The sequence below is a fragment of the Hemitrygon akajei genome, chromosome 9 (genome assembly GCF_048418815.1).
Source record: "Hemitrygon akajei chromosome 9, sHemAka1.3, whole genome shotgun sequence".
Lineage (NCBI taxonomy): Eukaryota > Metazoa > Chordata > Chondrichthyes > Myliobatiformes > Dasyatidae > Hemitrygon > Hemitrygon akajei.
In genome coordinates, this window is record NC_133132.1 from 125,663,170 (window position 1) to 125,677,600 (window position 14,431).

Below are 14,431 nucleotides of genomic sequence, written 5' to 3' on the forward strand. Positions count from 1 at the left end.
CAGTGTCTTCCACCAAATAATTGTGCAAATAGGGAAGGAATCTTTGTCCAGAAATTTGTAGACATGACTTCGTTTTTCATTCAGTACACAAAATAGAAGATGATTACAATACATTTCAAATTGAACCACAGTAAAAATGTGATGTCAAAAATTTTGTTCAAGCTGAAGGTGGATTTTACCAAATTCTTGTTGTTAGACATGCTTTGCAATTCAGAAGGTCAGAACATATCATCCATCTCCAATTGCATCGTGAAGGTAGTGGTGAGCCACCTTCTGGAAGTGCAGTCCTCCTGGTGAAAATAGTCCCACAGTCATGTCAGCTGGGTGATCTAGAATTTTGACAGGGGATGATGAAGAACCAACAAAAAATTTCCAAATCAAGAAGATGTGTGTGGAAGGGGAATCTGTAGGTGGTGGTATTACCATGTGCTTGCTGCCTCATCCTTCCTGATGATAAAGTCATGGGTTTGGTAAACAAGGCAGTGCATTTTATAAATGATACACAATGCAGCTACTGTGTTCCAATGGTAGAGTGAATGAATGCGTAGGATGTTTGTTGCAATGTCTGTCAAATTGGCTGCCTTGTCCTGAATAGTGTTGAGTCTCTTGGAGATTTGTTAGAGCTGCAGTCATCCAGCTGAATGCCAATATGCTCCTGACTTGTATCTCAAGAATGATGGAAAGGCATTGGTGTATTAGAAGCCGAGTCACTCGGCATAGGGATACTCAGCCTCAGATGTGCTCTTGTAGTCACATTGTTTATGAGACTAGTCCACAATTCCACAGGCAGCAATCCTTTAAATCATGGCCGGGGAATGTAACTCACATGGTTCCAATGTTCTAGGTCACTCTCCAAACACTGAGATTTTCAAAACACTACTTTCTCTCTAGCAGGGTGATGGAAAATAAGCACCTAACCATATCCCAGCACAGTGCTAGAAATTTGATACAGACAGGATCCATTCAATATAATTACTTGCCTGCATTCTGTTGACTGCAGGTTCCAGTTTGGACGGCAAATTGCAACCTTTCTTAACTCCTACGACCTCATCCAATGTCTTGGCCCTCGAGCAGTTGTCATCTCCATTCCACAACCCCAGGTATAGCTTGTCCAGTTACAGCAGTTACTTTCTTCTGCGATCTGCAATAGGGCAGACCTGAAAGGAAGTCTGTAAGGCCACTAGTTAGTTACTGATACCTCATCGACTGGCAAAGCAATGAACAATGAGATCTCTGAGAGCAGATGCATTTCAAGACTGGTTGCTTAGAAATTGCATTGCATATTTTATCATGCTGTGAAATTGAATTTCATTGCTTTTGTAGGGAAGACAAGAAAATGTTTGTAATCTGTGCAAATTGCAGTTCATGAAATTTAACCCATTCTCTGGTTATCAGAATCTGAATCAGAATCAGGTTTAATATCACCAGCATACATCGCGAAATTTGTTAACTCAGCAGCAGCAGTACAATGCAATACATAATAAATATTGAAAAATAAACAAACAAATAAATAAATAAATTACAGTAAGTATATATATATGTATACTTAAGTTAAATTAAATTAGTTAAATTAATTAAATTAAATTAGTTAAATTCAAAATAGTGCAAGAACAGAAATAATTTAAAAAAGTGAGGTAGTGTTCATGGGTTCATTGGTTCATGGATTTAAAAATCAGATGACACAGAGGAAGAGGCTGTCCTGAATTGCTGAGTGTGTACCTTCAAGCTTCTGTACCTCCTGACTGAGGTAATAATTAGAAGAGGGTATGTCCTGGATGATAGGACTCCTTAATAATGGATGCTGTTACAGGAGGCACCACTCCTTGAAGATGTCTTGGATTCTATGGAGGCTAGTACCCAAGAAGGAGCTGACTAAGTTTTCAACTTTTTGTAGCTTTTTCGATCCTGTGCAGTAGCACCTCCATAACAGACAGTGATACAGTCTGTCAGAATGCTCTCCATGTAGAAGTTTTCGAGTGTTTTAATTGACAAACCAAATCTCCTCAAGCTCCGAATGAAATATAGCCTCTGTCTTATAGCTGCATAGATATGTTGGGACCTGGTTGGATCCCCAGAAACCTTGACAACCAGGAACTTGAACTTGCTCACTCTCTCCACTTCTGATCCCTCTATGAAGATTGATTCGTGTTCCCTCACCTTGCCCTTCTTGAAATCCTCAATCAGCTCTTTGGTCTTACTGATGTTGAGTGCAAGGTTACCACAGCGTTGTAGCGATTGTCATAACTCTATTACAGCACTGGTGACCTGGGTTCAATATCCGCTTCTGTCTATGAGGAGTTTGTATGTTCTCCCCGTGACTGTGTGGTTCTCCTCTGGATTCTCTGAGTTCTTCTTACATTCCAAAGATGTATGGGTTAGTAGGTTATTTGATCATGTGAGTGTAATAAGGAGATATGAGCTAATGCACCAGAAAGTCCTGTTACTATACTGTATCTCTAAATAAAATAAAAATACACACACAGATTTCTGAGTTGAGAAAAACCTTTGTTCTACGTTCTATCCCGTTGGCCGGAATTCTCTGAGGGTACCACTCCATAATGAAGATAGTCAAGCAAGGCACACACACTAACTCCCTCCAATATTCATTTACCAAACCATGGATATGATAATTCTGTAACAAGCTCCAACTGCAGCTGTCATCCACAGACACCACTGCAGTGGCACAACAATTAAGACTATCGCTGTTGTCTTTAAACCTGTGCCTTCTAGTTCTTGGTTACCCCGTGTTGGAAAAAGGATTTGAACCATCTATCTTATCTCTGGCTGATATAAACCTCTATATGATCTTCCCTCTGTCTCCTATTTGTTAATATGTTCATAATTCGGCCCTAACTGTATGCAGGTAAAAATGATAATGGCGGAGGGTGGTGGTGATAAATGACAGGTCCACAGGGAAATAAGAAGCAGGAGAATGACATAAATGAACTGATGGGATGAATGCACTTGGCCTTTGCCTACAGTGAAAACTAGAACAAGTTTTTATGACAGCTGATCATGGCACTGTTTGGTGAAGTTTTTTAATAAGCATGTTAATATATGTATTTAAATCTATGAGGAAATAGTATATAGGCATCTGTTAGTCTCAAGAGACCATGGATTTGTGCCTTGCAAAGTTTCCAGGGCGCAGGCCTGGGCAGGATTGTATGGGAGAGCGGCAGTTGCCCATGCTGCAAGTCTCTGCTCTCCACACCACCGATGTTGTCCAAGGGAAGGACAAGGGCCGATACAGCTTGGCACCGGTGTCGTCGTAGAGCAATGTGTGGTTAAGTGCCTTGCTCAAGGACACAACACGTTACCTTAGCCAAGGCTCGAACTAGCAACCTTTAGATCACTAGACCACTTGGCCACGTGCCAACACAATGAGGAAAAGGGGTTTGTTAAAGGTTCTGTAATGTTTGTATACTTTCTCAGCTGGTACAGAATATATAATCTTGCAGTCTGTATGGTCAACAATTGCCTCTTGGAAAAGGGTCCCAACATCACATTGTCAGAATCAGAATCAGGCCATTTATCACTAACGTATGTCATGAATTTTGTTGCTTTTGTGATATCAGGACAGTACAGTGCTGTGAAGTCAGTTCAGTCACATCAACGGTAAGATCCAATGGCCGGTAAGGTGATTCTGCAGCGCTTCAGCGAGAACAATGGGAATGACAAGGCACAGAAGAAATCATGGTCATCCACTGCAATCAAGAAAGACCCCAGTTTGTGATGACTACTCATATCAACAGATTCAAACTTCCAAGGTTGAGAGGATGGAACTGCCCTCGTGCATCAGCTCTTCCACCTTAAAAACTCTCCCACACAGGTCTCGTATTATTGTTGGATACAAGAGACAATCAACACACACACACACACGCACACACAGCACAAGATGTAAAAATTACCATGAGTTAGAGTAGATAACTAAATAGTGCAAAAGAGGAATAGTGAGGTAGCGCTCATGGACTGTTTAAAAATCAAATGGTGGAGGGGAAGAAGCTGTTCCTGAAACAGCTTCAGGCTCTTTTACTTCCTCCCTGATGGCAGTTATGACAAAAGGCATGTCCCAGATGGTGAGGATTCTTAATGTTGGATTCCACCTTCCTGAGACATTGCCTTTTGAAGATGTCCTCAATGGTGGGGAGATTTGAGTCTACAAGTTCCTGCAGCATCTCTTGGTCATATGTATTGGAGCATCCATACTAATCTGCAATGCAACCAGTTAGAATGCTCTTTATAGACACTAGACAATAGACAATAGGTCCTGAAGTAGACCATTCAGCCCTTCGAGCCTGCACTGCCATTTTGAGATCATGGCTGATCATCTACTATCAATACCCGGTTCCTGCCTTATCCCCATATCCCTTGATTCCCCTATCCATAAGATACCTATCTAGCTCCTTCTTGAAAGCGTCCAGAGAATTGGCCTCCACTACCTTCCGAGGCAGTGCATTCCAGACCCCCACAACTCTCTGGGAGAAGAAGTTTTTCCTTAACTCTGTCCTAAATGACCTACCCCTTATTCTCAAACCATGCCCTCTGGTACTGGACTCTCCCAGCATCTGGAACATATTTCCTGCCTCTATCTTGTCCAATCCCTTAATAATCTTATATGTTTCAATCAGATCCCCTCTCAATCTCCTTAATTCCAGCGTGTACAAGCCCAGACTCTCTAACCTCTCTGCGTAAGACAGTCCAGACATCCCAGCAATTAACCTCGTGAATCTACTCTGCACTTCCTCTACAGCCAGGATGTCCTTCCTTAACCCTGGAGACCAAAACTGTACACAATACTCCAGGTGTGGTCTCACCAGGGCTCTGTACAAATGCAAGAGGATTTCCTTGCTCTTGTACTCAATTCCCTTTGTAATAAAGGCCAACATTCCATTAGCCTTCTTCACTGCCTGCTACACTTGCTCATTCACCTTCAGTGACTGATGAACAAGGGCTCCTAGATCTCTTTGTATTTCTCCCTTACCTAACTCTACACCATTCAGATAATAATCTGCCTTCCTGTTCTTATTCCCAAAGTGGATAACCTCACACTTATTCACATTAAACGTCATCTGCCAAGTATCTGCCCACTCACTCAGCCTATCCAAGTCACCCTGAATTCTCCTAACATCCTCATCGCATGTCACACTGCCACCCAGCTTAGTATCATCAGCAAATTTGCTGATGTTATTCTCAATGCCTTCATCTAAATCGTTGACATAAATTGTAAACAGCTGTGGTCCCAATACCGAGCCCTGTGGCACCCCACTAGTCACCACCTGCCATTCCCAGGAACACCCATTCACCGCTACCCTTTGCTTTCTATCTGCCAACCAGTTTTCTATCCATGTCAATGTCTTCCCCCTGATGCCCTGAGCTTTGATTTTACCAACCAATCTCATAAGAACATAAGAGATAGGAGCAGGAGTAGGCCAATCGGCCCCTCAATCCTGCTCCGCCATTCAACAAGATCATGGCTGATCCCATCTCAACTCTCCTATCTCCTTTATGGTATACCACAGTCTTCGATTGATACGGTGCCTAATTGTGGGATGCTTTTGCTGTGTACGATAAAAGGAAAAGTTTATTTCAAATTGTTGTAATGATTTTTTTGCTGTTGCAGAATTAAGACCATACAACATTGCAACTGAATTAGGCCATTTGGCCCATCAAGTCTGCTGTGCTAATTTGTCAGGCTGATTTATTTTTCCTCCCTACTTGACACACTTATTAATGAAGAACTTATCAACTTCTGCCTTAAATTTACCCAATGACTTGGCCTCTGCAGTCTTCTGTCACAATGAATTCCACAGATTCACCAACCCCTGGAACACTCGAACAATCTGCAAATTGTAAATCACAGGATCCAACAGTTCCAGAGTCACATTCAAGACAAAAAAAAAACAAAAGACATAAAAGAAGTGAAATATATGATTTCATGATCTATCCAGAAAACATTGACCAAAGGAGCATTGTACGCAGATAAGGGGGTCTTACCTCACAATGCCTGAGAAAAGGCCATGTTACACTTTTTAAGATTGAGCAATATGTTGGAACATTGCCCCTACATGCAGAGGGATTCCATCCAGGAGGAGGATCTTAGTAATCTCTAAGATTCTCTGCTGTTATTACCTCTCTGAGTCTCATATTTCTTGGCTTAAAAGTCATTCACCCAGTTTTTAACTCAGCAAGCTTGTCATATTATTGCACAGCATGCCTCCAGTGCATTAAATTTTTTGCATCTGATGGTTATCAGGAATTCTATTTTTGTGGATGAAGCATTTCGGTGTGTGTGTGTGTGTGTGTGTGTGTGTGTGTGTGTGTGTGTGTGTGTGTGTGTGTGTGTGTGTGTGTGTGTGTGTGTGTGTGTGTGTGTGTGTGTGTGTGTGTGTGTGTGTGTGTGTGTGTGTGTGTGTGTGTGTGTGTGTGTGTGTGTGTGTGTGAGAGAGAGAGAGAGAGAAAGAGAGAGAGTATGCAGGAGAGAAATGATGCAGCTCTGTTTACTATTACCTTGAACTGTTCTTCTCTTGCTCTCTGAAGGCTTTGGTGCTGCATTCTTTTGTGTTACAGTGGAAGTGAGAAAATGAGATACTTCAGGGTTAGATTTCAGAGCTTCAAACACATCGGTGTTTTCAAAGTAGAATTTGAAAATCTGATCCCAATTTCAGTGCATACCATGTGAATTTCCTTACTCTACTGGTGAACTAATAACATTTCCTCCTTTGTATCACCATGAAATATATATACATATTATTACCATATTGCCAGAAATCAAACACAGTCTCCCTCTTTCATCCAGATGTATCATCGGAGCTTTACAGCACAGAAGACCATTCAATCTACTGGGTAGATTTATGCTCTGAATTGCATTTCCACCAGGTCTCATTTCTCTTTCTTTTCCTCAAAATCTTGTTATGTGATCCTTTTCAAAATTCTGATCTATTGATAATTTTCATGTAAATGACTTAATACATATATTGATATCACACGGACTGATTCCAGCCCCACTGCCCTAAACAAGCATAAAAAGTTGACTGATAGATTGTGTGAATTTGATTCTTTGACAGAAGGCTTTACTTTGAAAGTTTTAGTGTGGTCCTAACATGAACTTCTGTCTGGATTTTTGCTGATTGAAACAAATACAGAAAAAGTATTGACAGTAACAATCTTTGTTTGTGCAATTGAAAAATCATTATAATTTAAAGATTCCATTAATTATCTAAAGGATTACAAAGAGATTCTAGATCAGACATATCAATTGTCAGTGCCTATCCACACAAATCTTTGTATGCTGTCTCCAGTGATGTTTCTAGTGATGCAGTTATTTGCTTTTTAATGCCATGCATTTTGATTTTAGAACAAGTTTACTTAGGTGATGGCTCACTAACTTCTCCCTGAAATTCCAAGTGTAAAACTTCACTTTATTACCTTTATCATGTTACTATATTTCCCAAAAGTCTCAAAAAGCAAATGTGATTTTTTTAATAAAATGCTGCTAGTTGACCTTGTTTAGCTTTCTTGCGCTTGTCGCAAAAGTCCATTGTTATTTTTATGCACAAAACTGTAGTTGTGGACGGGTCAATATGCTAGTTCTCTAATGTGGAATTATTTATCATGGACTGTGGCTTTAAATGGCTGTTCTTTATAACCCATCCCTGTTATAAAATCAGAAAATGCTGGATATATTTAGAGGTCAGGCGGCATCTGTGGAAATTTCAGGTCCAGACTGTTTATTAGGTCTGCAAAAGAGAGACACAAAGTCAGTCTAGATCAGGGGTTCCCAACATGGGGTCCACGGACCCCTCAATTTAATGGTAACAAATTAAAAAAAGGTTGGGAACCCTTGGTCCAGATATTAGAGAAGTTGGGGTGTGGCCAAATAGTGACAGAAAGGGAATTTCTCTGGAGCAGTTAAAATACAATTAAGCTTCTATACCAGTGTATATTGCTAATGTTGTATATTCTTTGTAATTTTGTACAGTCTGAGCATGCGATAAAAGAGAAAAGGAAGAATGATAGGAAAAATAAAGCTTTTGTACAAACAGGAAGAGTGAGATACATCAACTTGGAGAATTTGATACTAAGTGCTGAAGTCTGCAGCATACCCAGAAAGAAAATGAAGTGTTGTTAGGCCGTGAGTAAGTTTGGTATATTGAGTATAGAAATTGGGATGTAATGTTGCAGTTGTACAAGATGTTGGTGAGGCCACATTTCGAATCTTGTGTTCAGTCACCAGGCCAAGTGAAAGATGTCATTAAGATGGAAAGAGTGACTACTTGCACACAACTTGCCTGGACAAGTGCTAATCTAACAAATCTCAAGAAAGTTGACATCAGCCAGGACAAAGCAGCCCAATTGATTGCCACCCAGTCTATTTCCCTACACGTTCATTCTCTCTTCCATTGGCACACAATGGACACTATCCACAAAATACACTGCAATTGCTTCAGCAGTACTTATCAAACCCAACACTGCTCCCACTAAGAAAGACAAGGCAAGCAGATACATTGGTGAACAACAATCTGAAGGTTTCTGCTAACATACATCCCAACCCTATTTGGAAATACATCCTACTTCATTTAGTCCCTTCAACATTTGGTACACCCACCTCATTAACACTTTTATCAGACGGACTGCAGTAGTTTAAGATTTATGTGCCTGATCCAGTTGTGTTTCTGTTCAATGGTAACCCCTGGGATATTAATGGTAGGAAACTCAGCACTGGTTAAACAACTGAATGCCAAGGACAGATGGTTGGACTCTCTCTTATTGGATAAAGTTACTGCCTGGCATTTTGACAGTAAGTATGTTACCTATCACCTAGCCAATATCCTTGTCTTACAGCATGCAGGCATGGACTATGTAATTTGCTGAGAAGAATGCAGACTAAGGCGATGAGTGAATTTTATATATAGCAATGACGTAACATTGCGAAAAGACCAGCTACCACAGCTAATACATTCTTCATTGAATCATATCATACAGAACAAATGAAGGCCATTTTGGTCCAGTGAGTCTGTGGCAGCTTAATCCAAGTTTTGTTCATTTTGTCCCTTAGCCTTACTCTTTCCACATAGTTCTGTAAAAATTTCCCATCAATATTCTTTAATCTGGGAGCCTGATAAATAGAAATTTTCCTCAGAAGTTAAAATATTAAATCCATTTCTTTTGTGCCATGATACTTCTGTCAAATTTAAGAAGCTTTGTGCCAAGATTTGGAAAACAGGTTTAGACATTGTAAAAATTGAAATTAGAACAGCATAAAATAAAATGTGTCCATTAAAAACCATATCATTTTAAATTTAAATAAACATTACTGGCTTATGTCTGAATCAATAAAAGAACAGATGGTTGGGATGGATTAGTGCAGTGAGGTGGCCTCTAGTAGTCCTAAGCTTCTTGAATGCACTTGCGGCTGCTTTTGAACATGTCGGCCCCAACCAATTCTAGTTTTGCTAAAGTGAACGACACCAAATGTACAATATCATGCCTTTTATCACACAAAAAGTGAGTTAATAATTTCATATTGAGTCTTGACGTTTCCCTCCCAGTCTTTGATCTCTCTTGCAGCAGTAATTATAATTCCCCAAAGGCATTGTCAGTTGTATATGGATATTTCCCATCTACATTAGTTGCAAAGCTCCAAAGCATAATCCCAAGTGCAGTGAACTCCTGCTCTGATAAAAGCTGTGTCTTAATCCTCTAAAGCTGCATTAGACTCACTGATTTTTTTTTGTGACCTACTGAAACAGTAACCCAGTTTCCTGAGACACATGTCGCATAATGGATAGTAGTAAAGGAACTAGAAAACCAAACTGGATTAATCAGCTGCTCTGCACCAGTAGGCTTTAAGGGTCAAATTTCCAATTTTTATGATCTACTGTGGGGAAATGGACTAGATCTTAAGACTTTGCTGTTGTATTATTCCCGGAGAGTTGACCTGGTGGGTATGCTTGTCAAATGAGGTAATACTAGTAAATAAATTATGGCGAGCAAAATTAAGCAATAGGCTTAAATTAACCCATGAGTCACAAGAGCATAATTTTGAATAAAAATTATGTGGGAACTTGGACATGCAACTTTCTGCCAATCTCTGGATATACAAATAATCAACTGAAAAGCGCTACATATGTCATTTAGAGTCAGAATTTTGATGGAGATAGTTCACCAAGAAAATTCACCTCATAATAAATTGCATACCCTCTACTTATAAAATTCTGAATACTTGGTGTCAAGTTGATTTCCATTAGCTTTTGGGTTTAAAACTAAAACTGGTATGGCCTGATGCTTTGAAACTGAAGTGCAAAAATACCATGCTAAAATGATGCTCTTGCTTTATTAGAAACACATTGCACTCTAGAAGCACCAGTCCTTCACTAGATGCAACACACAGTCATGTTAGAGATGCAAAACATCCTGCAAAAGTGCTGAGTTGATGGCATCAAACCCTCTGTGCCCCCTTAGGTGGAAAGTGAGCAGTGATCGTGTGTGGAGAAGGGTGGAGTGTAGAAGCTAGTATTAGTCCACAACAACTTTAAATTTTAATGGAGGATACAAACAAAGCCTTTGAGCCTTCACATTAAGTAGCATTTTTCCAGTGATCTCAAGTACCCTCCTTAATGACTATCGCCCGGTAGCGCTCACATCTACAGTGATGAAATACTTTGAGAGTTCAGTCATGACTAGACTGAACTCCTACCTCAGCAATGACCTGGACCCATTGCAATTTGCTTATCACCACAATAGGTCAACAGCAGGTGCAATTTCAATGGCTCTCCACATGGCCTTAGACCACCTGGACAACACAAACACTTATGTCAGGATGATGATCATCGACTATAGCTCAGCATTTAATGCCATCATTCCCACAATCCTGATTGAGGAGTTACAGAACCTGGGCATCTGCACCTCCCTCTGCACGTGGATCCTCGACTTAGACTATAAGACTATAAGACATGGGAGCAGAATTAGGCCATCTGGCCAATCGAGTCTGCTCCACCATTCAATCTTGGCTGATCCTTTTTATCTCCTCCTCAACCCATTTCCGACCTTCTCCCCATAACTTTTGATGCCATATCCAATCAAGAATCTATCAATCTCTGCCTTAAATACATTGAACGACCTGGCCTCCACAGCAACTAATTCCACAAATTCACCACCCTTTGGCTAAAGAAATTTCTCTGCATCACTGTTTCGAAAGGTCACCACTCTATCCTGAGGCTATACCCTCTTGTCCTAGACTCTCTTACCATGGGAAACATCATTTCCGCATCTACTCATTTCAACGAGATCCTCCCTCATCCTTCTGAATTCCAGTGAGTACAGACCAGACCCAGAGCCATTAAATGTTCCTTGTATAATAACCCTTTCATTCCTGGAATTATCCTTGTAACCCTCCGCTGGCCCCTCTCCAATGCTAGCACATCTTTTCTAAGATGAGGGGCCCAAAACTGTTCACAATATTCAGTGAGGCCTCATCAGTGCCTTATAAAGCCTCAGGATCACATCCTTGCTCTTGTATTCTAGACCTCTTGAAATGAATGCTAACATGGCTTTTGCCTTCCTCGCCACCAACTCAACCTGCAAGTTATCCTTCAAGTTGTTCTGCTCAAGGACTCTCAAGTCCCTCTGCATCTCAGATTCCTGGACTTACTGTCTATTTAGAAAATAGTCTGCACATTTATTTCTACAACCAAAGTGCAAAGCCATGCATTTTCCAACATTGTGTTTCATTCGCCAAACCGGAGAACCACAATCTGTGCAGATTGGTGATAACATCTCCCCTTCGCTGACAATCAGCACTGGTGCACTTCAGGGGTGTGTGCTTGGCCCACTGCTCTACTCTCTCTATAACCATGACTGTGTGGCTAGGCATAGCTCAAATACCATCTATAAATTTGTTGGTAATACAACCATTGTTGGTAGAATATTGGATGGAGACAAGAGGGGATACAAAAGCAAGATATGCCAACTATTGGAGTAAGTAACAACCTTGCACTCAACATCAGTAAGATGAAAGAGCTGATTGTGGACTTCAGGAAGGATAAGACAGAGGAACACATACCAATCCTCATAGAGGGATCAGAAGCGGAGAGTGTGAGCAGTTTCAAGTTCCTGGGTGTCAAGATCTCCAAGGGACTAACCTGATCCCAACATACTGATGTAGTTATAAAGAAGGCAAGACAGTGACTACACTTCATGAGGAGTTTGAAGAGATTTGATATATCAACAAATACACTCAAAAACTTCTCTAGATGTACCATGGAGAGCATTCTGGCTTTCTTCATCACTGTCTGGTATGGAAGGGCTACTGCACAGGACTGCAAGAAGCTGCAGAGGGTTGCAAATTTGGTTGACTCCATCTTGGGTACTGGCCTACAAAGTACCCAGGACATCTTCAGGGAGTGGTGTCTCCGAAAGGCAGCATCAATTATTAAGAACTTTGAGCACACAGAGCATGCCCTTTTTCCACTGTTACCATCAGGTAGGAGGTACAGAAGGCTGAAGGCACATACTCAGCGATTCAGGAACAGCTTCTTCCTCTCTGCCAACTGATTCCTAAATGGACATTGATCCCGTGAACAACACCTTTTTACCTCAGTTTTTTAATATATATTGTTTCTGTTTTTTGCACGATTTTTAATCTATTCAATATACATATACTGTAATTGAGTCACTTATTTATTTGTTATTATTATTATTTTTCTTCTTCTTCTGTATTATGTATTGCATTGAACTGCTGCTGCTGCGAAGTTAACAAATTTCATGTCACATGCCAGTGATGATAAACCTGATTCTGATTCTGATTAAATTCTGCTGGTTTTGCAGCTCTGCAGTCCAGAGGATGAATGCAATATTCACAGTCTACACTACAGCTAATTGGGAACTGATTTCACCATCCATGTACCTAAAAGGGTACGACAGTGATGTGATACTCGCGCTGCCCCCTTAAGCTCCAGCGACCCAAGTGTGATCCTGATCTTGGTATCCACTATCAACAAGCATTTGAATGTTCTTTCTGTGGCTGTGTGGGTGTTCCCCATGTCCAAAAGACAAGTGGGTTGATAGCTTAATTGGAGAATGTACATGCTGTTGGAGCAGGTGGATGATATGAGAGTCAGGATCAGTTAATTGGTGTGTGATTTAAATGGTTTATGGGGAATTAAGTGGGGAGTGGGATTAATAGAATTGTTCTGAGAGCCATCATAGACTTGGCAGAGCTCTTATTGTGAGAAAGTATGGAAAATGATATGGAAATAGGTGTTGCAAACAGAATAGGCATAGCGGTAGTTTATAACTCCATGACTATGTAAGTTTAAATGGGTATCCTGGGAATTTACAATGTGTTCTGAGCAGGAAGCTGGCTCATCCCTAGCAAGGAATGAATGTCCACAGTTCTTATGCATGTTGGATGTATTAGCACCAGATTTTTTTGTGTGTAAAAAAAGTAAGCTATCCACAGGCTAGCATTTTTACATTCTTTCGATCAAACCTATTGGGCCTAACAGTTCCACTCCTGTGAACAGTTACTACGTCCATTAACTCCAAATGCTGCATGGTTTGCTGAAATGTTCATAAAGCATGATCAAATTCACTTCTGTTGCTCATTTTTAAAACTTTAAATAGCAAGCAGGAACAGCATGCTGGGTGTCTGGTAATAAGATGCAGAGCTAAGCTACCACGTTGGTGCCCCTCTCTGGTGCCACTCCTCCTTCCCTTCCTGCCATGTTCCACTCCCTTTTCCTGTCAGATTCCTTCTTCTTCAACCCTTTACCTTTTCCACATATCACTTCACAGCTTCTCACTTCACCACCCCTCTGCCACCACCTACCTTCCTCCTCACCCGGCTTTGCCGATCATCTTCTAGCTTGTACTGCTTCAACTACCCCACTGATCCCACTTTCTTATTCCAGCTTTCCCTTCTCCCCCCCCCCCCACTTTCCAGTCCTAACAAGGCGTCTTGGCCCAAAACGTCAGCTCTTTATTCCTTTCCATAGATGCTGCCTAACCTACTGAGCTCCTCCAGCATTTTGTGTGTGCTCATACTTTATCGTTGTCTTTACCTGCTTCTTAAAATGTTAAAAACTGCACTGGCAAAACTCTTGCCAAGAATTATATTCTATTTTCTAGAAAAGTTTGGCAAATTCAGTCAATTAAATTTGAGGTTGGGTTTGATTCGCTTGGATCTGTCAGCATGGAGCCAATGTTGAAAGTGCCCAAAGTGAACACCACTTTTACAGAGGTCAGACTGGACTTCAGAGAGATCAAAAAATAGCAAGTGAAAAATAAAGTATTTTCATTCACATTTGTTAAAAGGAAAGACTTTAATTTCCTTTCTTTTCTTGCTTTAGAAATTAAAACCTCAGAGAAGAATGAAATATTTTGCTTACATGATTAAATTTCAATAGAGAGCAAACAGCTGATATCAGAGTCT